This window comes from Callospermophilus lateralis, chromosome 6 (assembly GCF_048772815.1).
Source record: "Callospermophilus lateralis isolate mCalLat2 chromosome 6, mCalLat2.hap1, whole genome shotgun sequence".
Classification (NCBI taxonomy): Eukaryota; Metazoa; Chordata; class Mammalia; order Rodentia; family Sciuridae; genus Callospermophilus; species Callospermophilus lateralis.
In genome coordinates this window covers 17,742,478-17,768,318 of record NC_135310.1, presented here as the reverse complement: position 1 = coordinate 17,768,318, position 25,841 = coordinate 17,742,478, and the positions used below count along the sequence as shown (strand labels likewise).

At 36.3% G+C, this 25,841-nt stretch overlaps 1 protein-coding gene and 1 pseudogene across 1 annotated transcript in view; one reads left to right on the top strand and one right to left on the bottom strand.

Moving 5' to 3' along the window:
- The window catches only part of LOC143401801 (uncharacterized), a 197,681-nt gene that overhangs the window by 131,658 nt on the left and 40,182 nt on the right, over positions 1-25,841 (top strand). The window lies entirely within an intron of this gene.
- Positions 1,197-24,898, bottom strand: LOC143401839 (thyroid receptor-interacting protein 11 pseudogene; annotated as a pseudogene).

Here is a 25,841-nt window from a genome sequence, read left to right as displayed (position 1 = left end):
TTGTTAAATTGTATTAATTTAAATGAAATTTAATGAATTTTTAAATATAAATCATACTATAATTCAAGTTAATCACCAATATCAGTTAATAAAATAAATGTAAATCCAACAATAGTATTAATAAAAGAAATTTAAACAATACTAATTAATAAAGTAAATTTAAATTCGATTAATTTATATTAAATGATAATATAATTTATATTTAAAAATATATTAAATTTAATTTAAATTAATTTTAATAAAAATGTTCTGAGCGGTTTTAGAGACGACAGGTGTCAGAGAAGTATGTGCTATGCAATCTGCTTTTTCTCTTCTCTGATTTCACCTACTTAAGATAGAAACTTTTGATTCATCTTTTACCTTAATTTATCAAAAGTTTGTAACTACTACTATTTTAAGCTTTTCATCTTTCAAAAACTGTTGTTAGCTTATTTCTCTCCCCAACTTGTTTTGATCTACTGTTGTATAAAATGTGTTTATAAGAATTATTGTAGAGCCCCCAATAGTATGTAGATAAACAGTCCAGATATTTAATGATGCATTCTTACTAATTAACTTTTGCATTGGCAATGGATCATGTGATCCCACTTTGGGGTTGACTCATAAAAATACTCTTCCTTCTGGACATATTTAACATCTGGAAAACTGGATTAATGTGAAGTGACTTTTCTGTAGAAGTGGAAATAAGCAAAATGGATAGGGGTCATAGAATTGGGATTCAAAGCATCTTAGAATTTATCCACTAAGCTTCATGTTTAGGTCCTCCCCGTTGGAATTTTCCCTTGGTAGTTGTACAATGTTATCTTGGATAAAATAAATATTCTCAACTTTTTGCAACATTATATTTGGTTTTCATGTACTCTAAATCTGAGACCTCCTTCTTATGGGTTGGATTGTTCTTGTTTCCTGTAATTACATGTATCATTTTTATCTTAATGCCATTAAATTTAAGAAATATTATTCTTTTTTTAAAAAAAGAGGTTGGAACTAATGGTTCAAGAATGCTGCTCTGTACAGTTGCTCACAAAATTACATCAGAATTGATGACTGGTGATGATTAACTGCTACATTGGAACAAAATTCTATAAACAAAAAGTGCTACAAAAAACAAAACAAATTTTTAAAAAAGTACTATGGCAAAAAATCACAACAACAAGAACTCAAAAAATAAAATAAAATGCCTAGTACCTATACACTTACATACACCCGCTTTTTTGCTTTCTCTTACTGACACCACCATGATCTTTATGCAACAACTGCTCCATTTTGTCCTTTGGAATGTCCAGAATGCTCCCCATCAACTGCAATACTTCAAGACGTTTGCCTTTTGGTGCCTTGAAATGACCGATCAAAAGGTTTCTCATGAGGACCTTGTCTAGTTTTCCTTCTGTGCTGTTGACCAAAGTGGACAATTTCTGTTGTGCATGGTCCAACATTTCTTTTCGGAGCTCGTTTTGTTTTTTCAGTTCTTCCATCTCTTCTTCCTTGAGATCTAAGTCTTCTCTCAGTTTGCAAGCAGAATCCAACATAGCATTTGCTTCATGCAAACGTTCCTGCAATGATGATACTTCTCCTTCTAGCTTTTCGGCCTTGTTCTTCCATTCAGCTACCAACTGTTTTTCTTTGGCTAGTTCAGCAGAATGCATAGCTTTCTCTTCTTCTTGGGAGTGCTCTAGGTTACTTGATGACAGGGCACACTGCCTTACTCGTTCCTGGCAGAGCGAAAGCTGCAGTGCATTCTCATCCCTCTGTTGAGAGACCAGACTCAACTGTTCCTGCAGGGACTCTATCTGCACACTGGCTTGATGACTTGCCTTAGAAGATATAGCTAGCTTCTCCTCCAAGAGTGTGACTTTCTGTCTCAGTTGAATCTCTTTGTCTTCCGCAGCCAATATTTCCTGGGCGTAAGACTCTTCTGATTCCAAGAGCTGGCTGCGTAGCCTTTCTAGCTCCCGGTTTAGGCGTAATTCTTGGTCCTGTAAGTGTTGAACCTCTTTTGTTCTTAGGATTTTTACTTTGGTCTCTTGAAAAATATCAGAATTCAATGTTTGAGCATCTCCTCTTTCTCCAGGCAACTGGGCTTTTATTTTTTCAATAGTTGTCTGCAAGTTCTTAATCTCCTCCTCTTTGTCTAAAAGTAACTGGCTATGCGCAGCATTCATCTGCTCATATTGGTACTTCAATTCATCCATTTCCTCCTTCTGCTCCTGTAAAGACTGAAGTAGTTGCATTTTACGCTGGTTTTGATTTTCAATTATATTCAGATGGTCTTCAATTTCATCTTCCAGATGATTTTTGACTATATTCAGTTGAGATACCTCCAATTCTAGTTCTGTGATAGCATCAAGAGCTTTAGGCTCAGCCACTGGTACAGCTTGATTTTGCTGTTCCCTAAGTGTTTCCAGTTCGAATTGCAGATAGTTGTTTTCTGCTTTCATGTAGGTAAGATTTCTGTCCTTTCTTTCAATGGCTTGCCTTAAAGTTTCATTTTCTCTTAAGGCCTGAGAACACTTATCTAAATCCTTTTGTAGTTCTGAATTTTTTTCTTCGAGTTTTTCAATAAAAACTTCTTTCTCATTTAGGACTTGTTTCAATTGCTCCTCGTCTTCTATATAAGATGCCAAAATTTCCTCCATTTCTTTTTCATCAGCAGTCATTTGCTCAATATTCTTTTTGAGTCCTGCTATTTCAAAGTCCTTCTCTTGATTGAGTTGCACTACACACTCGTGTTTCAGCTGTAAGGCAGAGGTATTCAAATGATGTGCATTGGAGAGTTCCTGAATAGTCTGCCTGTGATTATTTGCTTCTTCCAACAGTCTTTTTTCTGCCTGGTGAAGTTTGGCTTCTATCTCTTCTTTGTCTCTTTTTAGAGTCTCCATGATAGTGTCTTTTTCTTGAGAGATTTGATTGTTAGCAGCAATAGATTCTTCCAACTTACGCCTTACATCTTCACGTGCTAAAATCAACATTTCATTTTCTGTTTTGAGATCGATAGCAACTTTCTTTAAATTTTCATTGAGCTGTTCTACTTCAGAAAGATTTTGCCTTAAGTTGCCAATTTCTGCTTCCCGTTCTTTAAGCATGTCATCCTTACAATGACTGTTAGAGTCTTCATTCAGAGAACTTCGGTACTTACTCTTAAATCCAGACAGCTCATCTTCAATTTGTCTAATGGGATCCTTAAGCCCAAGGTTTTCCTGCTGGATGTTTAAACTATTTTTTTGTGACTGATTTAGCTGATCTACTAAATCTTCTACTTTACCTTCAAGCTTCTGCTTGGTTAAATGCAAATCACTGAGGCTCTGTGCATTCCCAGTCAACTTCTCCTTCTGCACATGCAACTCTTGGGATATGTTCATTTGATCATCCTCAAGTTGATGAACTCTCTTTTTTTCATCATCTAGTTCTTGTTCCAACTTCTTGATGACAAGGTCTCCTTCATTTTGTTGTTTGGATAGCTCATCTTTTATCAAAATCATGTGCTTTGTAGCTTCCTGATTCGGATGATCCAGTTCTTCTAACTCAGCTATCAGCATTTTCTCTTCATTGATAGTCTCATTCAGTTCTTCCTCCTTTGCCTTCAAGTGAACTTGTAAGTCTAGTAATCGTACATTCAAATTCATGTCTGTTGAAGCTCTGTTTTTCATGACTTGATGGTCACAGCTCAATTTTGACAGTGACATCTGAAGTTCCTCTTTTTCTTGACTCAATGATGACTTCTCTTTTTCTAAAGCTTCAACATGCATTTTAAGTTTCAGATTGTCTTCAGCAAGACGGTTATCCTGGTTTAAGCCATTTAGTCTCATGATTTCCTTCTCAGCATCAGCCAGGGCTTGTTTTAGCCTGAACACTTCTTCCACTGCTGAACTCTGAGGAAGGATTTTTCCCTTTTCTGCCACAGTAGAACTCTGCTCCAAAACTGACATTTCATGCTGATGATCATCTATGTCTGGACTTTGGTTTGGTTGAAGAGTCTTGATAGCATTTTGTACTTTGCAGATTTCACTTGTGTCAGAATGATATTTTCCCTGAGCCTCAGCAATCTGCCTCGAGTGACCAACTTCAGGTTCATATCTTGCAACTTTAATTGACAATCTGCTTGTTTCTTGTCGTGATAAAATTATGTCACTAAAATCCATGTCATCATCACGGAAGGCGGAAAAATGACTACTGATCCCGGAACCGAATGGAGCCAGAGCAGTTGTTGTTGGTACGCCACCAGCTCCTGAAGGTACCCATTGAGCAGCTGCCTGTAGTTGAAACACTTGATTTTGCAGTACAATCTGTCTTGCTTTAAGATGGCGGCTGATCTCTCCCTCTTTCTGTTGCAGTTGATATTGGTAACTTACAGACTGATGGTTTATTTGCAGCTCTGATGCTTCATGCTTTTCTTCCAGATCAGTACAATACTTTTTCAGTCTTTCATTCTCACATCTTAGTGTGGAATCAGTAGTTTCCATTTCCTCTTCCCAGCAATGATGTAATGCTGCTTCTGGGTCTCCTAAGTCATCCAGAAGTATTTCCCTGGTGAAGCTGGAGATATGGCCAGTGAGGGAAGCCAAGCTGCTCCCCACCTGACCCAAGAAGTGGCCCAAGCCTGAGACCAGGCCTCCAAACCAGGACGACATCGCCGCCACTTCAGTGATCCATCGGACCAGCTCCAAACACCGCGTCCATCACCGTCCACTTCTCTGCCCCGAACGTCCTCCAGCGTTGCTAGGGTCAATTATGACCCAAGCGCTCAGAATTCCTCACAGCGCGAGGTTCCTGGGGCTCCACCAATACCAACCATCCCTCCCTGCCTCTAAACTCAGAAGCCGGTCCTGGGCTTTGACCGGGGGCTGGCAGCCAGTAGCACACTCACCCCCTGCAGGGCCTCTGCTTCTTCCCTGCACTTGCCTGTCAGCTATTGGCTCACAGGATTGGGCAGGGTTGGCTGGGAGGAGCTAGAGATACAGGAAAGTGTCCTAGTTTGAGTCCAAAGGCACTCCCACGAAGAATCAATGTTGTAGTTGAAATCCAAAGGTAGTTCACTGGACAGTTCCCTCTTGTCTGGGAGAGGTGGATTTTTTGTTGCTTTCAGTTGCATTCAGTTGACAAGGTGAGGTCTCGCTCCATTACAGAACGCAATCTATTTAATTAAAAGTCCCCGATTCAAAAGTAAATCTCACCCCAAAACACCAGAGTAATTACCAGAGTAATATTTGGCCAAATATGTGAGCATCATAGCTCAGATGGTTAATTTTATTTAACATATAAAATTAACCATCACAAAGTCTTAATCATTCTCAGAATTCAGATTATAATATGGATTAAATGTCACTAAAGAACCATCTTTACCCTTTCCAAAAATAATTTTTTGCTCTTAATCTATAAATGTTTGAGTTCATTTTAACATTATATGGTCCTTGTAAGTTCTGATTGAAGTTCATTTAAGTGCTCAAAAATTCCACTTCAATTGCACTTAAGAAACTTTGTTTTTGAGCCAAAAGGTTGATGTTCACTTAACCTATTGTTGTTTATCAATGCCAAATATAATCCAGGTTTGAACAGTGCAGAGTGAAATAAAAAGTTGAGAAATTTTCTACTATGCAGGAACAATCCTAAATTTAAATCCCATACCTAAAGTTAAGGATCAGAAGGAGTTAAGATAAGGCCCTGCTTTCCAAGGTGTTTAAATTCCAACAAGTTAATGAAGAGGCAGTTTTGTAGAGTTGGGGACAAAGCAAAGAGATGAAGCACATGGGATGTAACAGGCATACCAATTGGGACCAAAGCAATTTTGGAGCTAAACTGACAGAATGCATTTATAAAACCTCTCTCACTTGCAAGAGTTGAAGAGTAAATGAGAACATAGTGTGTAGTTCTCACCTGATGGCTGGTGCAGAGAAAGTGGCCAACAAATAGAGCCTGCTGCCATTTTGTTCATATTTGCTTTTTGTTTTGTTTAGGATCATTTTCCTTATTACCCTTTAGAAGGGGTTTGGGTTTGCTCCCATTACTCACTTCCCAGAGCCCATATTCAGGAGACTCTTTTCCTTGAGCTCTTCTTTCTATATGTGTATTCAGGGAGCAAATACTCAAGGTGGCAGAAATAAAATTTTAAGAAGGAAGAATTTTAGGAAAATTAATGGTTAAATAGATTCTAAGGATTATATTAATCACCTCATAATGTCTCTTGCCTTCAAGATAGAGCAAGTAGACATAATTCCTCAGATTGCTATCAGAAACTAGTGACTGCATTTGTGTCTTGTGCTAGAAAAGGAAATCTTCTTTGTCTTTCTTATTCATCTCCAAATCTGAGAGAGAAATCAGGCCTGTATTAGTCAATCTTTCTTCATAAAAAACTAATATAAAAATTTAAGCCCCTTTCAGCATCTGCTGAAGTTGAGAATCCATGCTATATCCCAGCTGTGTCTACTGTTGAAGAAGCCATCAACAATACCAAGTATCCTTTTCTCCCTTTTGACCATTCCTCCTGTGTGTGTGTGTGTGGTGGGGGGGGGTTGTGTTTGGGTGTCGGTGTGTGTGTGTGCGTTTTAGAAGGCACTACATAAAAAAAAAATAAAGATGTTGTGTCCAATAAAGGCTAAATAATAAATATTTTTTTAAAAAAGAATTTAAATTGTCCATAAATGTTATACAAACTGTGAAATTAGATGCTTTCGCATCTAGTGACTTTTATAACTAGGACAAAGAATTAAATGTAGTTCTGCTGTGTATAAAATGATCAAAATAAATCACCAATATCATAAAGAAAGTTAAGTCTTGCCTATGTGGAAGCGATTGTTAAAGTCATGAGGATGGAGGATTTCACTGAGAAAAGAAGGCACATGGAGGAAAAGGAAGCTTCAGTTTTTCAATTGCTTATTATGTTTCAGCATTGGTTTGTTCTTTCCTAGACAGTATTTTATTTATTTAGTATAAAAATTTGGGTTGAAATATCTAGTAGAAGAACTGGAAGAAAAAAAAAAGAGGAGAAGGATTTGAAGAAGAAAGAACATGAGAGGAGAAATGGATAAAGAAAAATCATGATATTGTTTGTGATTAAGGCAAAAGGAAAGAGGGTGGGGGCAAAGGTTGGTGTACATGGTCAGATGCTGCATGAGGGGCACATTGAGGATGAAACCTGAGGAAGTTGGTTATTGATGATCTTTGTGGTTCATGGGGAGTGAAAGTGGGATTTCAAGGAAGTCAGGATGAGCTGCTCAAAAGTTCAAGTCAGTATTCAACAAAGATAGTGCCTTTTCCTTCATATCCCCTTCATGCTACAGAACAAGACCTACTTCCCCTCATACTTTATCTCTTGTAACTTTCTCCTTGTGGTCTTCTGTCTCATTTCCTTCCATGTTTCTCTCTCTGAAAAAAGGACCCTTGGATCCTGGATCCTCATTAAGCACATATTTATAAAATCCATTCATATACTAAATGCTGAAAAGGGAACAATGAAGTATTTTCCTTTCTAGTAGTTCTGAATATTTTCTTTATGTCAGAGACTCTTCCCTTTTATATATGTATAAATTGGTGATTTTGAAAAAAAATGTCATTTAAATTTAATCTGTGAAAAATCACTAGTTCAAGACAAGTGTTAATTCTTACCTTGAGAGTTTTTGTTGATGTACATTAAGGTAGTCAGTAATTGATATATGGTTGGGTTATCTCCTGTTTTGCATTGATTTCATGGGTTTATCATGGAACTTTTTCTTAGGCAGATATACTTTATACTGATGCATTACATTTTCTTTGATTTTTCTTTCCTAATATTTATAATCTAGTGGGTGCTAGGTTTTTATATCATTTCTTTCTTGCTTCTATTGCCAAACTGCTTATTAAATTACAGGCTAAATGAAAATAATGTTATAATAAGAGTGGAATGAGTCTATTGTTTTTCTGAAAATCTTTCTAAGTTGTTCTCTTGGTTTCTGTTTCAATTTACAGCCACAGAAACTAAACAAACAACACCCCTCTAGGGAAGACAGGAATGTAACACACACAATGCTTATGGCCCTGTGAGACACATTTAGATTATTAGGCAGGTGAAGAAAGGTCTTAAAGGGAAAGGTTGATTTTTTCCCATTTCTGTCTTGCACAGTAAGACAATGACAGCTCTTTGTGTGATTTTATAGTGTACAAATGTTCCAGTAGAGTAGTCACCGATTTAATCAATCATCCAGATGTTTAATCAAACATTCAGATATTTTTGTCAACTCTATGTGAAATAATTTAATGCCCCAAAGTGACTTGTTATTATAATGTATAGAAGAATTGAACTATGGAAAGTATTGAATAGAACCCTTCCATACAACCTTAACAAAGAAATAGAAACTAACACACACCCATCAATTCTTATGGTCATGCTTATTTACAGTGATAATTTGAACTCAACAAAATTTGTTTTGTTCACAGAATCTAAGGCTTTAGTATAAGGTGATATTTTGAATATTTCTTCAGTTGTATAAATTGGAAAAATAATGTGAATTAGTAATTATATTTTATGTCTGTCTTACTGTAAATCAAGTTCAAAGCATGAAATGTCACTTTAATTTTTATAAAACAAATTACTTGTAAAACTTGTAAAAATATTAATAGTATTTCTTAGGTCAACAAATGTTGCATACTATACAGGATAGTAGTGCAAAGAATATGGAGGTCTTAGAAACAAACCATCTAGTTTTGAATCTCAACTAAGTTATTATTCATAACTTGATCTTGGGTAGATTTCTTGACTTTCCTAATCTGAAGTTAATTCATCTGTAGAGCTCAGTGTCATTGTAAAAATTAACTATAGTGAATATAAAATGCCTGGCACTTTATAGCTTGTAGCTCTTATGCTTTTTCTAAGTTCTCACAATAGGTACAGCACTTTAAAATCATGTGTTCTATTTATCTGGAAAATAAGCCTCATAGTGTTCCTTTGCTCTCCTAAAGTATACATAGAATGTGCAACTCTATAGGGCCAATATTATTACCTTACTCCAAAAGTATACTTTTAACACCGACAAGGTTCTTGGTACTATCTCAGCAAAGGAATTCGTGAGGAACAAACAGACATAAGTTCTGTCCAATTAGAAAACTAATTTAGAAGAAAGAATAAATAAGTGAATAACTAGATGAATAAGTACATATTATAAAATACACTCTACTCAAAATGTACAATTACTGCAAGGAAGCAGAACTGAAATGCCTGCTTTGCAATAGATAGTCCAAGAAGAGTCTGAGTCAATGAAATATCATCTGTTTCTTGAAGCATAAGTATGCTTAACACGTACATTAGAAATTATATTATAATTAGAAATTATATTTTATGTCTGTCTTACTGTAAATCAAGTTCAAAGCAAGAAATGTCACTTTAATATCCGTAAAACAAATTACTTGTAAAACTTGTAAAAATATTAATAGTATTTCTTAGATCAACAGATGTTGCATACAATACAGGATAGTAGTGCAAAGAAAAGGGAGGTCTTAGAAATAAAACGTCTAGTTTTGAATCTTGACTAAGTTATTATTCATAACTTGATCTTGGGTAGATTTCTTGACTTCCCTAATCTGGAGTTAATTCATCTGTAGAGCTCAGTGTCATTGTAAAAATTAACTATAGTGAATATAAAATGCTTGGCACTTTATAGCTTGTAGCTCTTATGCTTTTTCTAAGTTCTCACAATAGGTACAGTGCTTTAAAATCATGTGTTCTATTTATCTGGAAAATAAGCCTCATAGTGTTCCTTTGCTCTCCTAAAGTATACATAGAATGTGCAACTCTATAGGGCCAATATTATTACCTCACTCCAAAAGTATACTTTTAACACTGACAAGGTTCTTGGTACTATCTCAGCAAAGGAATTCATGAGGAACAAACAGACATAAGTTCTGTCCAATTAGAAAACTAATTTAGAAGAAAGAATAAATAAGTGAATAACTAGATGAATAAGTACATATTTTAAAATATACTCTACTCAAAATGTACAATTATGGCAAGAAAGCAGAACTGAAATGCTTGCTTTGCAATAGATTATCCAAAAAGAGTCTGAGTAAATGAAATATCATCTGTTTCTTGCAGCATTAAGTATGCTTAGCAGGTAAATTATGAAGAAATTTACAGTTCTAGGCAAAGAAAACTGATGTGTGAACTGTATCAGGAAAGAGTTTTTTTCTGCATTGACAAACTGATACAAGACGGGTGGATTGGAACGTCAGAATAAGGGGAGGCAGATCTGAGATCCCAGTGGAGGCTGTTGGAGTGGAAAAGACAAGGCATCAAAGGCATTTAGAGTAGCTTAGGTTTAATTTTTTTTTTTTTTTTTTTCTGGTATATAGGATTGAACCTAGGGCCATTAAACACTGAGTCACATTCGCAACCCTTTTTTAACTTTTTCTTTTGAGACAGGGTCTTTCTAACTTGTATAAAGACTCACAAAATCGCTGGGGCTTTCTTTGAACTCCTGATGATCCTGTCTCTAAATAAAATACAAAACAGTGAGATCCTGTCTCTAAATAAAATACCAAATAGGGCTGGGGATGTGGGTCCAGAGTCCCTGATTCAATCCCTAATAGCCACTCCCCCCCCCAAAAAAAAAAGACATCTGCTCTCTTATCTATTATGTAAATGCTTAGTATAGTGACATAAATGTTATCTGTTGTTGTTTAAACAGTATAAAGGATACATAAATTTTGGCTTCTATCTCAGAGCTGAGAGTGTTAATCTGTAATCCAAATAGAAAGGTGGACAAAAGACAGGTGAAGGGTAACTTGCAGTTGGTGGCCCAGGTGGCTCCACAGAAAGGTGAATTGGATCATGAGGTCAAATGTCATCAGTGGATCAATCCACTGATGGGTTTATAATTTGACAGGATTATTGGGAGTTGGTAAAAACTGTAGGCAGTAGGGCATACATTTGTTACCAACTCCCAATGGGAGGGTAGGTCATTGGAGTTGATTCCCTAGAAGGGGACATCTCATTCCTCAGATCTTTCTTTTCCCTCACTGGTTTTTTGTTGTTGTTGTTGTTGTTGTTGTTTTTATCTCTATGAGATATGCAGCTCTGTTTTGAAGCCAGGCTCACTGCCTTGTTGATGTTCATTTTCTCCTGGTGTCTTTAAATATACTTTCCCTTATACACATCTATATTCAAATTTCACCTTATAAGATTTCCAATCCTAGCAAATTAGAAGTCATCCTAATAATCTCGTGTTAATTTAATCCTCTCTTTAAAATGTTCTCTCCAAATACAGATACCTTCAGAGGCACTGGGGATTAGAACCCCAACATATTAATTTGGGGCAGGGACACTCTTCAGCTTATCCCAGAAGAATTTTTCTGATTATCAAATCTCAAATGGGAAAGAAAAAAAAAAAAGTACTCTAAAGGTAACTGATAAAACCATTATGTGCAATGTGTGGGGCTGGTTAGTTATTAAGTAACAAAGACATGCAAATACATACATAGAGTACACAATAGATACAACCATTTTCATTAGACAAAAGCACATCGCCTTATTTAGAGAAAATGATAGAGCAAATGAACAAAATGTCCTGAGTAACTTTTATGTATAGACCATTGCTTTCAACTACTATCTCTCCGTCTTTCTCTTGCTTTCTCTTTTCTAGTCATGAATTTGAATTATCAAGAAAATATTTAAAATAGTTCAGAGAGTTAACCCTTCTGAACCACAGAGATCATTTCTTTTTTTTTAAAAATTTTTAAGGAAACATTAAGCATTTTACAATTTTGTCTCTGTCTACTCTATTTTAAGTCTCTTAAGAGCATCAAATATATTTTATGTGTCATGGACTCCAAGAGTCTTACACAGTGCTAGCTTAGTAAAGACACATGAGTGCTAGTAAATATTGGTTGGATAAAATGATGAATAATTTCAGATAAGTTAAGTGAGTCATTCAGGAGAATTATCAGGAGATTTCAAAACACAATTTTGATTGCTTTCAGGTGAGCATTTGATTCCCCTACACTGTTTACTTACATTGAATTTTTGAGTCAGTAGTTTTCTTTGTGTTATGAACTAAAAGTGAAAAGGAGAATAAACAGAAGTCACTTGAACAATTAATCCTATATAAAGACATGTGCTTAGTCATCTTTTCTTACTTTCCAACTATAATTATTATGATATTATTATTATTATTATTATTATTATTATTATTATTATTATTATTACTGGTGCTGGGGATTGAACCCAGGGCCTTGTGCATGATAGGCAAGCACTGTACCAGCTGAGCTATATCCCCAGCCACTTTCTGATTATTATAACCATATTCATTACATGATATTATTCTATACAGATTTACCCAGAAAAAAAATTATAATCCTTTCCATTGTATTCTACTACAACTATAATCTTACCTAATATTTTAAAATTTGAAAAATGTTATGTAATTGTCTGTTTCACTTTGTTTGAGAAATTTATATTATTTGTATCTTTGGCAATTTGAAAGTGATTCTTAAATTTTACTCATAATCATTAACTATAGAATGGTATATATGCATTGTAATTTTATTCTATACACTTCCTAGGGTATCTTGCTAAAGGGTCCTCTGTAGGAAAACTAACATTTAATTTAAAAATGCTCTTACTACTTGAAGAAATCACTTGGTGCTTGGCAATAGCCTCGGTACCTATGAATATAGTTAAAATAAGAAGACATATAGTTTTTTTGAAGACGATATAAAGATGACTATAACGATCTGAAAAGATGTTGGAAATCATTAGCATTAGGGAGATGCAATCTGAGACCATCTTGAGGCATCATCACACTTCACAGGTTAAACAAAGAAAACCAAAGTGGTAATACCAGATACAGATGATACAGGACGCAGAGAAACTGGATCTCTCATACCTTGCTGGTGAATACTGAGAATGGTACAGCCACTCTGAAAACAGGTCACTAGATTCTTAAACAAGTAAACCTACCCTTATCACAGGGCCCAGCTCTGACTCTGGTGGATGTTTATTCCAATAAAAAGGAATGAAATGTTCACCCATGCAGCAACTCAGGTGAATCCCAAGGATATCATGCTGCATGGAAAAAGGCCAATCTCAAAAAGTCATATAGTGCATGATTCCATTCATAAAACATTCTTGAGATGACAAAATTATGGAGAGGGAGAAAAAGTTAGTGGATAGTGATGGGGGTGGTGTTGGCAGTGATGTTGTAAAAAGGTAGCAAGAGGGAGGAGAACTGGAGGACATTATATTAAGCAAAACAAGTCAGGCACAGAAAGACAAATACTGCCTGTTCACACTTACATGTGGAAACTAAAGGTGATCTCAAAGAAGTACAAGAAAGAATAGTGGTAACAGAGCCTGGGAGAGGTGTGTGTGGGTGTGTAGGCAGAGAATGATTAATAGGTGCAGGGGTGCAGATGGATGGAATGACTCCTTATTTTGTGTAACATGTAGGATAACTACGGCTCACAATAAGTAATATTTCAGAACAGCTAATAATGAGAATTTTGAATGTTCCCCACACAAAGAATTGGCATGTCCTCTGTGAGAGATATGCCCATGACATGATTATTATACATTGTATTTATATATTGAAATGCCACTGTATACATATATTACATGCTATGATTACCATATGTAAACTCTACACATACACACAGACATACACACAACAGAAAATAGAAAGTGGAAAGAGAAATTTTAGTGGTAATGGAATAGTTCTCTATCTGGTTTGTATTGGTCACTACACAGATGATACAGTGTCGTAGAACTACAACACATTGTTCTAACATTGGTTGGTCTTCCTAGTTTTGATATTGCACTACAGTTGTATAAGAAGAAACCATTGGGGAAACCGAGTGGAAGGTACATACTACTGTTCTATACTTCCTTGAACACTTTCTGTGACTCTATAATTTTTCAAAACAACAAAATCCCTTCACTTATTTCTTTCCATCTTGAATTGAGTTCTAAAAGAGGCAATACACTATTTTCTCTGTCTTTCCTCAATGCAATTTTCCATTATTTTATGTTACCATTGTTACGTTCTGGTGGGTTTCAAAACTCACTAGATTGAGCTTTCTCAGCAATGTTTTCTGCTTTTGTAACAGTAAATACGATTTTATGAAGAAAAAGTTTTGCAATCTCTGTACTCAAGCATAAAGCTAATTAATACACAGAACATAGTATGTTCATTCAGGAAACAGATATGCTTACATAGAAGGAAAATTTATTTTTAAGATAAACATTCAAAATATTGTATCAAATAGCTGAAGTAGTGATAGCTATCTATTTTTAGAAATATATAAATCTTCGCTTTTGACAAGTTGGTTATACTCAAGACATTACAAAATTGTAACTTGCTTTCATATTCTATATCACATATTTAATGTGAACAGAAAAGTAAACAGGAATAAATTTTCAATTTATTCCCCAATCAAATGAAACACTATACAATGAAATGCTTTGCATTTTCATTTGTTGCACAGATGTGTCTGGAAGAAACTTGACTTGAAATCTGAGATATCTAGCCATCAATTATTCTCAGTGTGATACAGAGGATATACTTTTTAACTACTATTTTTAGTGCTAAAGTATCCTAGAAAGCACTATTCAGGGATGATTGGGAAAATTTTTGAAATAAACAGTGAGATATTTATCCACTAGAGATACTTGGCTTAGGTCACAAGTTTAGAGAATAAACTGTCAACTGTATACCAAGAAATCTAATTAATTTATGATTTTTCCTTATAAAGCCTAAGGGATCACCTTATTTGTCAAAATTCTTTCAGTCTCTCACAAAAACTAAAAAATCAACATCCCAAGGAGAATTCTGATAGAACACTTAAATTGTTATACATTTCTGCATATGAACATTTGCTCTAAAAAGATTTTTATACTTCTCTCTCTGTATATATTTGTTAAATGTCTTTATGAGATAAAATATAAAAAGTGTTCCTGTAAGAAACTTTTTAAAACTTATTAAGGCCCCTTTGTATATAATAAAGCAACGTTTATATTATTACTTTTATCATCTTCAATTCTTGGCTATTCTTATGTGCAGAAGTATATATTTTAGCAAAACTATTTCAACAAATACTTTTCCTTTTAGCTTCAAGTGTATTATGTACTTTACATGGAGCTTAAAGTGCTGTATTGTTCTTGGAGCTGTTTTTCAGTCTTTCTTTTCATGATATGATATGCCCCTTAATAAATTCCATGAGAACAAAGCTCCAGAGTCCATAATCCTGAGGATGAAGTGGCCTGTATGGGGGATATTCAAGATGAAGTTGCTATTAATTCTGTACCCAAACCATCAAATTCCTTTAGAAGCATTAATCCTGAATATGAAAGGAGAAGAAATGTGTTGCCATGTGACAATACTATTCTTGTAGCCAAGGTGAGCTAAGGTCCTAGGCCAAAGACTACTGTGGTTTAGCCTTCCTTAGTGTGGCTCAGCCTTGCTCACTGTAAGTGCCACCTCCAGCTTCATATGCTCCCTGTGCTCAGCACTGGCCTAATCTTGTATAAAAAAATAAAAGCTGCATTTAGCCCTAAGCCTTACATAAAATAGAAAATGTATTTCTTAACTTAGTGACCCAGATTTCCTTTCAATGGGAAGGAGAATATCATCCCTTTCTTACTGGTTAATGGAAATTGCCAGGTAAAGCATGTATAATCACTCAAAAATCCTGAAGTAATTAAACTACTGAATGGACATTCCACATCTCTCCACCACCACTACTCTTAATCCTCATGCACACACACACATTACCGCCAAAGACCATTAGCTCATGTCTTTATGTAACCAGCCCTAGCTAAGAGCTGAGATTGGCACTGTGAAATAGATAGAAATATTGGTTTGAAGTCCTGTTGCTTTGGCATTTTCCAGAACATCTTAAAATGTCAGTGGTGAATATATGTTCAAATATTGTTGTCTGGCAAGTTGCCCAGAGCTCCAAAAATAAGATAGAATAAGTCCACATTTCATTAGTTACTGTGAAAGTTCCATCAAGCTTATCAGTTGGTTCTTAAGTCCCATTAGTTAAAGTCACCTGACTAGTTTTTCAGTTGTCAACTCTATCATTGTCCTTGCCTGAAGACCACAAGGTGTGTGTCAACACAGATGGACCCAAGGATTCAATGAAGCACTCCCTCTGCTTGTCAATGAGAGGAACTCTCTGTGGCTCCCACACACATCCTCAGGTGGATGGGCACTCCAGGATTCCATACCCTCATTTGCTTATTCATCTTGATCTGATTTTGTTCTGTATACACATAAATGACTTGGAAACTCTCAGCGTGGCTGCTAGAGAAGTAAATCAAAGGGCTGCCTAAGCCTGAATCCAACTTAGGTCTTTAGAAGCAACAATTGAACCTCTTTCTCTTGCTCTACCAGGATAGGAAGGATACAGCACTATTTCCAACCAGTTCCCTAATTAAAATACCTTCAGAGTTGTCATTGTTTTTTAAAGTAGTTACTCAGCTGACTAAATAAGATTACATAGACTCAGCATCTCTAGGAAACCATAACAGGTAGAATATGGAGTTAGAAATGTTATTTTTAGCCCATATATTACAGCAAGAGATTAGCACTTGTGAAATTAGATTGTTGAAAAACTGCCTCATGAGGTTACTGAATTTCTTTATAGACCCGAAGATACATGAATCTCTGCACATACACAGATGAAAGTCCACACATTTTTTGTTAGGACAGTCATTTTGCATAAGATTCATTGGTATCTAAAACTCAAATTCAAATTCATTATGTGTTTGTGCCACTGGTGATTTGAATGACTTTGTGATCAATCTCAATTGCATAGGTTTAAAAAAAGATTGTTTATATGATTTTTGTTTGTTTGTTTAGGTATGGGATTAAACCCAGGGATGCTTAACCACTGAGCCACATTCCCAGTTGTATTTATTTTATTTTGTTACAGAGTGTCTGTAAATTGCTGAGGCTGGCTTGGAACCCCTGGAATTCAAGGAATCTGTCACCACACCCTGCTAAGTTTACAAGATTTTTTTTTTTTTTTAATCCATGTCCTCATAAGACTAAGCCTTGATAAACAGGTAAAAAGTCCGATAGATAGGCACAAACTATTTTTAAAATAGTTTTCCTAAAGATCAGATTATTTTGAAGTTATAGAAATCATATTATTCTTTTTGTTTCTTTTAGTAACATCATTGTTTGGTGCATTACAATTGTTCAAAATAACGGCCTTTGTTATTACACATTGGTACCTTCACATAACCTAATTTGGGTTATTAGATTTCCCAGTACCTTCTCTTACTCCTCCCTCTCCTCATGTCTGGAAATCACTTATTATCATCCCTGAGAAGGACATGAAAAAAGGAAATAAATTGCTGGATGACAGTTCTTCAGTGCCAAGGATCATTCAAAGTATCACCTACAGTGCATTGCTCCAAAATTGGGGCCAGAGACGAGGAAGCTACTCTGGTTAACTGTTGCAGGGTTTGATCAGTTCAATGGATTTTGGTCTTTGTTATATTTTGCCTGTCCCAGATAAAAGTTTTTCAAATGGACAAGCTAACCAGAAAAGCTGCTCCAGTCCCTTCTGTCCAGTCTAGTCTTTCTTACTCTAAGCAAATCATCCTAATGTTCCTCCCCAGCAACTGAGGAAACAAAGACTTATGATAGACATGAAAGAAAACTCCATTTTTTTATATCATTTGATACTCACTCCATGTCCATAAACTACTAAAGTGTTAGGGTCTGTAAACAAGTCAGGATGGCGCCTGGCATTTTGCCAGAGGGAGTGGTTTGTGAAGGAACGCCAGGGAGCCTTTAAGTGTGGAGATTCCTTATTGGTTGACTGCTGTATCTAGTTTATGTTAATTAAGATAAGCTGTGTGGAATGTATATATACCCCTCCTGTCCTACAATAAACAGCTCCCACTCCTGCTGTATCAATGTACACAAGTTGCTCCTCACACCCCGGTTATTTTGCTGCAGCCGGACTGTGGCACTAAAGGTTTGCAATAAATCATCTCAAATACTATTTCATCTGTGCTCATAAAAAGTAGACACATTTTAATTGTTGGAACCTTTTACCTCTCTTGGGACCGAGGCCATTATTGGTTGGTGGCTGAGGTGGCCTCATGGGTTCTTCCAGAGCATTTCCGTATACATGACCTGGCTGGATTGGTGTTCGCAGGCTTTTAGCCTCTGCATGGGCTTTTGACCTTAGTGCTGCCTAATGGTTGAATCTGAAATCTTCCTAGGCCCCTTAGTGATAGTGACGTACCTGCCCCTGCTTCGTTCTTCCTACTGTCTCTTCCTACTCCCTCCTTCTATCACTATATAAACTTGTCCCTGACAAAATAAAGTTGAGACTGTTGCACCTTCTTGGTTGTCTCCTCTCCCGACTCAGTGTGATTGTGGGCCAGGTTGGGTGGCAGGCCAGGTTGAGATACTTACCCTCTAGCTCAGCCCAGGAGAAGCTAGTGTGCTTCACTACCTCTGTCAGAGGGTGGTTCCCACAGCTGGTGCCTTGGAGAGGACAGGCTGATCCTGCCTGCCTCCCGTGTACCCTTTGTCACAGGGAGCGACATTAATGTGAGACCAAATCAAATCCAGGGATAGACATTAATAGAATATCTCAAATAAGTATTTAATAAAAAGGCTAGCAAATTCAGGGTCTTTAATGAAACTTTAATAAAATTGATGAGACAAGGAAACTGAAAGCACAATATTTTCTTAGGAACTTTTCTGTTTGGTGTTATCTTCTTTACAACATAGAAGCTTTTCCTAAGAATGCAGGGAGTATGAAATTTCTAAGGCTCTCTTGCTGTTTTCTCCATTAAACCCCTGTCTTAAAAATCTTGAATCTATATTAATCTTTGTAATTTTCTGGCTACCTATATAACATGTTTTTCTCAAGCATGCAGTGAGGTCGCTGTTTCCAAGAGCTCTTCAATTCTGAAATATAAGAAGTGTGTTTCCAGGCATTGAAACCCAAAGGCTCACCTAGACACAATGGAGTGAGCAGAATACATAAAAATCTCTCCTGACAAATCTGAACTCTGCTTTTCCCAACCATGTGAAGTCTATTGGAAGAAGATTCCAAGTAATTTGGCACGTCGAAGCAAAATATATACTTTGATATTCTTCTCAGGAGTTAGCCATGTTATGTTGCAGGAAGGCAGATTTTAGTGCTGAATTTCTGATTGTATCCCCCCAAAAGTTGTTCCAGGCATATCATGCAAGAATGTAACCTCCAAAAAATAAATTATAAAGGGAGAAAATTAGACTTCAGAAGGCTGGATAATATTTGCATGTTCATGCATTTTACCACACATCAGACCTTCTTCCTTCTTCCTTGCTCTGATGTGAAGCATGTGCTTTCATTTTTCATTTTGGCTTAACATGTTATCATTTAATAATAATTCAGTAAATATACTTAGAACAAGAAAGTCACCTAATGACTCATGTCTTAGGGATGGTTTCAAAAAAAATTAATTGTGCATTTTGTACCATAGAGTATTCCCAGTGTTTCCTAGAATTGTTGCAACTGATGCTGGAAGCTTCGAAATAGAGCAGAAGGCATAAGGTCTGTGGCTTGTGACCCTTCCCAAAGTATGTAAGATCGGTAGACATTGAATGCAAACAAAAAACTATGCATCATTGAAGTTTTTCCTGTCACTAAAATGCTAGCAGAGCTCAAGGAATTGTGAGTCCCTTTTTCTATAGTACAGGAAAAATAAGAAATTTCAAGACTTGAGTTACCTACAATTTCTGAGAACGTACCTTGGTACTTAGAAGGTTCTCAACTTAAAAACACACAAAAAAAGAAATGTCATCATTTTCCATAGCATTTGGAAACTTTCCATAGGTTGGAAACTTTACTCTCAGAGGTCATCAGTTCTCAGATATTTATATGTTTTGAATACTTAGCCAATCTGACTTTGGGATGCATCTTCCAGTTGTTGTCTCAGTGATTTTGTTCATGCCTAACAACTGATGGCATCTTAATTTTGGTAAAATAATGTAAATGTTAAGGTGAAATTTAGAAATAAGAAAGGAAAAGCTGATATGGGTAGCTACTGGGTGTTTTGTCTTCCTTTTTTTTATTTTTGTAAAGTGAAACAAAAGATAAACCAAAAGTTTCTATCTTAAGTTAGGTAAAATCAAAGAGGAGAAAAAAGAAGATAATATAGCTAATACTTCACTGCCACCTGTAATTTCTAAAACAACTAAGAGCATTTTTATTAAAATTAACTTTGTTGACATGTATATTAAATTATAGAGTAAATATTAAATAATTCAATCTATATTATATTATTAAAATTTACTTTGTTAAATTGTATTAATTTAAATGAAATTTAATGAATTTTTAAATATAAATCATACTATAATTCAAGTTAATCACCAATATCAGTTAATAAAATAAATGTAAATCCAACAATAGTATTAATAAAAGAAATTTAAACAATACTAATTAATAAAGTAAATTTAAATTCGATTAATTTATATTAAATGATAATATAATTTATATTTTAAAATATATTAAATTTAATTTAAATTAATTTTAATAAAAATGTTCTGAGTGGTTTTAGAGACGACAGGTGTCAGAGAAGTATGTGCTATGCAATCTGCTTTTTCTCTTCTCTGATTTCACCTACTTAAGATAGAAACTTTTGATTCATCTTTTACCTTAATTTATCAAAAGTTTGTAACTACTACTATTTTAAGCTTTTCATCTTTCAAAAACTGTTGTTAGCTTATTTCTCTCCCCAACTTGTTTTGATCTACTGTTGTATAAAATGTGTTTATAAGAATTATTGTAGAGCCCCCAATAGTATGTAGATAAACAGTCCAGATATTTAATGATGCATTCTTACTAATTAACTTTTGCATTGGCAATGGATCATGTGATCCCACTTTGGGGTTGACTCATAAAAATACTCTTCCTTCTGGACATATTTAACATCTGGAAAACTGGATTAATGTGAAGTGACTTTTCTGTAGAAGTGGAAATAAGCAAAATGGATAGGGGTCATAGAATTGGGATTCAAAGCATCTTAGAATTTATCCACTAAGCTTCATGTTTAGGTCCTCCCCGTTGGAATTTTCCCTTGGCAGTTGTACAATGTTATCTTGGATAAAATAAATATTCTCAACTTTTTGCAACATTATATTTGGTTTTCATGTACTCTAAATCTGAGACCTCCTTCTTATGGGTTGGATTGTTCTTGTTTCCTGTAATTACATGTATCATTTTTATCTTAATGCCATTAAATTTAAGAAATATTATTCTTTTTTTAAAAAAAGAGGTTGGAACTAATGGTTCAAGAATGCTGCTCTGTACAGTTGCTCACAAAATTACATCAGAATTGATGACTGGTGATGATTAACTGCTACATTGGAACAAAATTCTATAAACAAAAAGTGCTACAAAAAACAAAACAAATTTTTAAAAAAGTACTATGGCAAAAAATCACAACAACAAGAACTCAAAAAATAAAATAAAATGCCTAGTACCTATACACTTACATACACCCGCTTTTTTGCTTTCTCTTACTGACACCACCATGATCTTTATGCAACAACTGCTCCATTTTGTCCTTTGGAATGTCCAGAATGCTCCCCATCAACTGCAATACTTCAAGACGTTTGCCTTTTGGTGCCTTGAAATGACCGATCAAAAGGTTTCTCATGAGGACCTTGTCTAGTTTTCCTTCTGTGCTGTTGACCAAAGTGGACAATTTCTGTTGTGCATGGTCCAACATTTCTTTTCGGAGCTCGTTTTGTTTTTTCAGTTCTTCCATCTCTTCTTCCTTGAGATCTAAGTCTTCTCTCAGTTTGCAAGCAGAATCCAACATAGCATTTGCTTCATGCAAACGTTCCTGCAATGATGATACTTCTCCTTCTAGCTTTTCGGCCTTGTTCTTCCATTCAGCTACCAACTGTTTTTCTTTGGCTAGTTCAGCAGAATGCATAGCTTTCTCTTCTTCTTGGGAGTGCTCTAGGTTACTTGATGACAGGGCACACTGCCTTACTCGTTCCTGGCAGAGCGAAAGCTGCAGTGCATTCTCATCCCTCTGTTGAGAGACCAGACTCAACTGTTCCTGCAGGGACTCTATCTGCACACTGGCTTGATGACTTGCCTTAGAAGATGTAGCTAGCTTCTCCTCCAAGAGTGTGACTTTCTGTCTCAGTTGAATCTCTTTGTCTTCCGCAGCCAATATTTCCTGGGCGTAAGACTCTTCTGATTCCAAGAGCTGGCTGCGTAGCCTTTCTAGCTCCCGGTTTAGGCGTAATTCTTGGTCCTGTAAGTGTTGAACCTCTTTTGTTCTTAGGATTTTTACTTTGGTCTCTTGAAAAATATCAGAATTCAATGTTTGAGCATCTCCTCTTTCTCCAGGCAACTGGGCTTTTATTTTTTCAATAGTTGTCTGCAAGTTCTTAATCTCCTCCTCTTTGTCTAAAAGTAACTGGCTATGCGCAGCATTCATCTGCTCATATTGGTACTTCAATTCATCCATTTCCTCCTTCTGCTCCTGTAAAGACTGAAGTAGTTGCATTTTACGCTGGTTTTGATTTTCAATTATATTCAGATGGTCTTCAATTTCATCTTCCAGATGATTTTTGACTATATTCAGTTGAGATACCTCCAATTCTAGTTCTGTGATAGCATCAAGAGCTTTAGGCTCAGCCACTGGTACAGCTTGATTTTGCTGTTCCCTAAGTGTTTCCAGTTCGAATTGCAGATAGTTGTTTTCTGCTTTCATGTAGGTAAGATTTCTGTCCTTTCTTTCAATGGCTTGCCTTAAAGTTTCATTTTCTCTTAAGGCCTGAGAACACTTATCTAAATCCTTTTGTAGTTCTGAATTTTTTTCTTCGAGTTTTTCAATAAAAACTTCTTTCTCATTTAGGACTTGTTTCAATTGCTCCTCGTCTTCTATATAAGATGCCAAAATTTCCTCCATTTCTTTTTCATCAGCAGTCATTTGCTCAATATTCTTTTTGAGTCCTGCTATTTCAAAGTCCTTCTCTTGATTGAGTTGCACTACACACTCGTGTTTCAGCTGTAAGGCAGAGGTATTCAAATGATGTGCATTGGAGAGTTCCTGAATAGTCTGCCTGTGATTATTTGCTTCTTCCAACAGTCTTTTTTCTGCCTGGTGAAGTTTGGCTTCTATCTCTTCTTTGTCTCTTTTTAGAGTCTCCATGATAGTGTCTTTTTCTTGAGAGATTTGATTGTTAGCAGCAATAGATTCTTCCAACTTACGCCTTACATCTTCACGTGCTAAAATCAACATTTCATTTTCTGTTTTGAGATCAATAGCAACTTTCTTTAAATTTTCATTGAGCTGTTCTACTTCAGAAAGATTTTGCCTTAAGTTGCCAATTTCTGCTTCCCGTTCTTTAAGCATGTCATCCTTACAATGACTGTTAGAGTCTTCATTCAGAGAACTTCGGTACTTACTCTTAAATCCAGACAGCTCATCTTCAATTTGTCTAATGGGACCCTTAAGCCCAAGGTTTTCCTGCTGGATGTTTAAACTATTTTTTTGTGACTGATTTAGCTGATCTACTAAATCTTCTACTTTACCTTCAAGCTTCTGCTTGGTTAAATGCAAATCACTGAGGCTCTGTGCATTCCCAGTCAACTTCTCCTTCTGCACATGCAACTCTTGGGATATGTTCATTTGATCATCCTCAAGTTGATGAACTCTCTTTTTTTCATCATCTAGTTCTTGTTCCAACTTCTTGATGACAAGGTCTCCTTCATTTTGTTGTTTGGATAGCTCATCTTTTATCAAAATCATGTGCTTTGTAGCTTCCTGATTCGGATGATCCAGTTCTTCTAACTCAGCTATCAGCATTTTCTCTTCATTGATAGTCTCATTCAGTTCTTCCTCCTTTGCCTTCAAGTGAACTTGTAAGTCTAGTAATCGTACATTCAAATTCATGTCTGTTGAAGCTCTGTTTTTCATGACTTGATGGTCACAGCTCAATTTTGACAGTGACATCTGAAGTTCCTCTTTTTCTTGACTCAATGATGACTTCTCTTTTTCTAAAGCTTCAACATGCATTTTAAGTTTCAGATTGTCTTCAGCAAGACGGTTATCCTGGTTTAAGCCATTTAGTCTCATGATTTCCTTCTCAGCATCAGCCAGGGCTTGTTTTAGCCTGAACACTTCTTCCACTGCTGAACTCTGAGGAAGGATTTTTCCCTTTTCTGCCACAGTAGAACTCTGCTCCAAAACTGACATTTCATGCTGATGATCATCTATGTCTGGACTTTGGTTTGGTTGAAGAGTCTTGATAGCATTTTGTACTTTGCAGATTTCACTTGTGTCAGAATGATATTTTCCCTGAGCCTCAGCAATCTGCCTCGAGTGACCAACTTCAGGTTCATATCTTGCAACTTTAATTGACAATCTGCTTGTTTCTTGTCGTGATAAAATTATGTCACTAAAATCCATGTCATCATCACGGAAGGCGGAAAAATGACTACTGATCCCGGAACCGAATGGAGCCAGAGCAGTTGTTGTTGGTACGCCACCAGCTCCTGAAGGTACCCATTGAGCAGCTGCCTGTAGTTGAAACACTTGATTTTGCAGTACAATCTGTCTTGCTTTAAGATGGCGGCTGATCTCTACCTCTTTCTGTTGCAGTTGATATTGGTAACTTACAGACTGATGGTTTATTTGCAGCTCTGATGCTTCATGCTTTTCTTCCAGATCAGTACAATCCTTTTTCAGTCTTTCATTCTCACATCTTAGTGTGGAATCAGTAGTTTCCATTTCCTCTTCCCAGCAATGATGTAATGCTGCTTCTGGGTCTCCTAAGTCATCCAGAAGTATTTCCCTGGTGAAGCTGGAGATATGGCCAGTGAGGGAAGCCAAGCTGCTCCCCACCTGACCCAAGAAGTGGCCCAAGCCTGAGACCAGGCCTCCAAACCAGGACGACATCGCCGCCACTTCAGTGATCCATCGGACCAGCTCCAAACACCGCGTCCATCACCGTCCACTTCTCTGCCCCGAACGTCCTCCAGCGTTGCTAGGGTCAATTATGACCCAAGCGCTCAGAATTCCTCACAGCGCGAGGTTCCTGGGGCTCCACCAATACCAACCATCCCTCCCTGCCTCTAAACTCAGAAGCCGGTCCTGGGCTTTGACCGGGGGCTGGCAGCCAGTAGCACACTCACCCCCTGCAGGGCCTCTGCTTCTTCCCTGCACTTGCCTGTCAGCTATTGGCTCACAGGATTGGGCAGGGTTGGCTGGGAGGAGCTAGAGATACAGGAAAGTGTCCTAGTTTGAGTCCAAAGGCACTCCCACGAAGAATCAATGTTGTAGTTGAAATCCAAAGGTAGTTCACTGGACAGTTCCCTCTTGTCTGGGAGAGGTGGATTTTTTGTTGCTTTCAGTTGCATTCAGTTGACAAGGTGAGGTCTCGCTCCATTACAGAACGCAATCTATTTAATTAAAAGTCCCCGATTCAAAAGTAAATCTCACCCCAAAACACCAGAGTAATTACCAGAGTAATATTTGGCCAAATATGTGAGCATCATAGCTCAGATGGTTAATTTTATTTAACATATAAAATTAACCATCACAAAGTCTTAATCATTCTCAGAATTCAGATTATAATATGGATTAAATGTCACTAAAGAACCATCTTTACCCTTTCCAAAAATAATTTTTTGCTCTTAATCTATAAATGTTTGAGTTCATTTTAACATTATATGGTCCTTGTAAGTTCTGATTGAAGTTCATTTAAGTGCTCAAAAATTCCACTTCAATTGCACTTAAGAAACTTTGTTTTTGAGCCAAAAGGTTGATGTTCACTTAACCTATTGTTGTTTATCAATGCCAAATATAATCCAGGTTTGAACAGTGCAGAGTGAAATAAAAA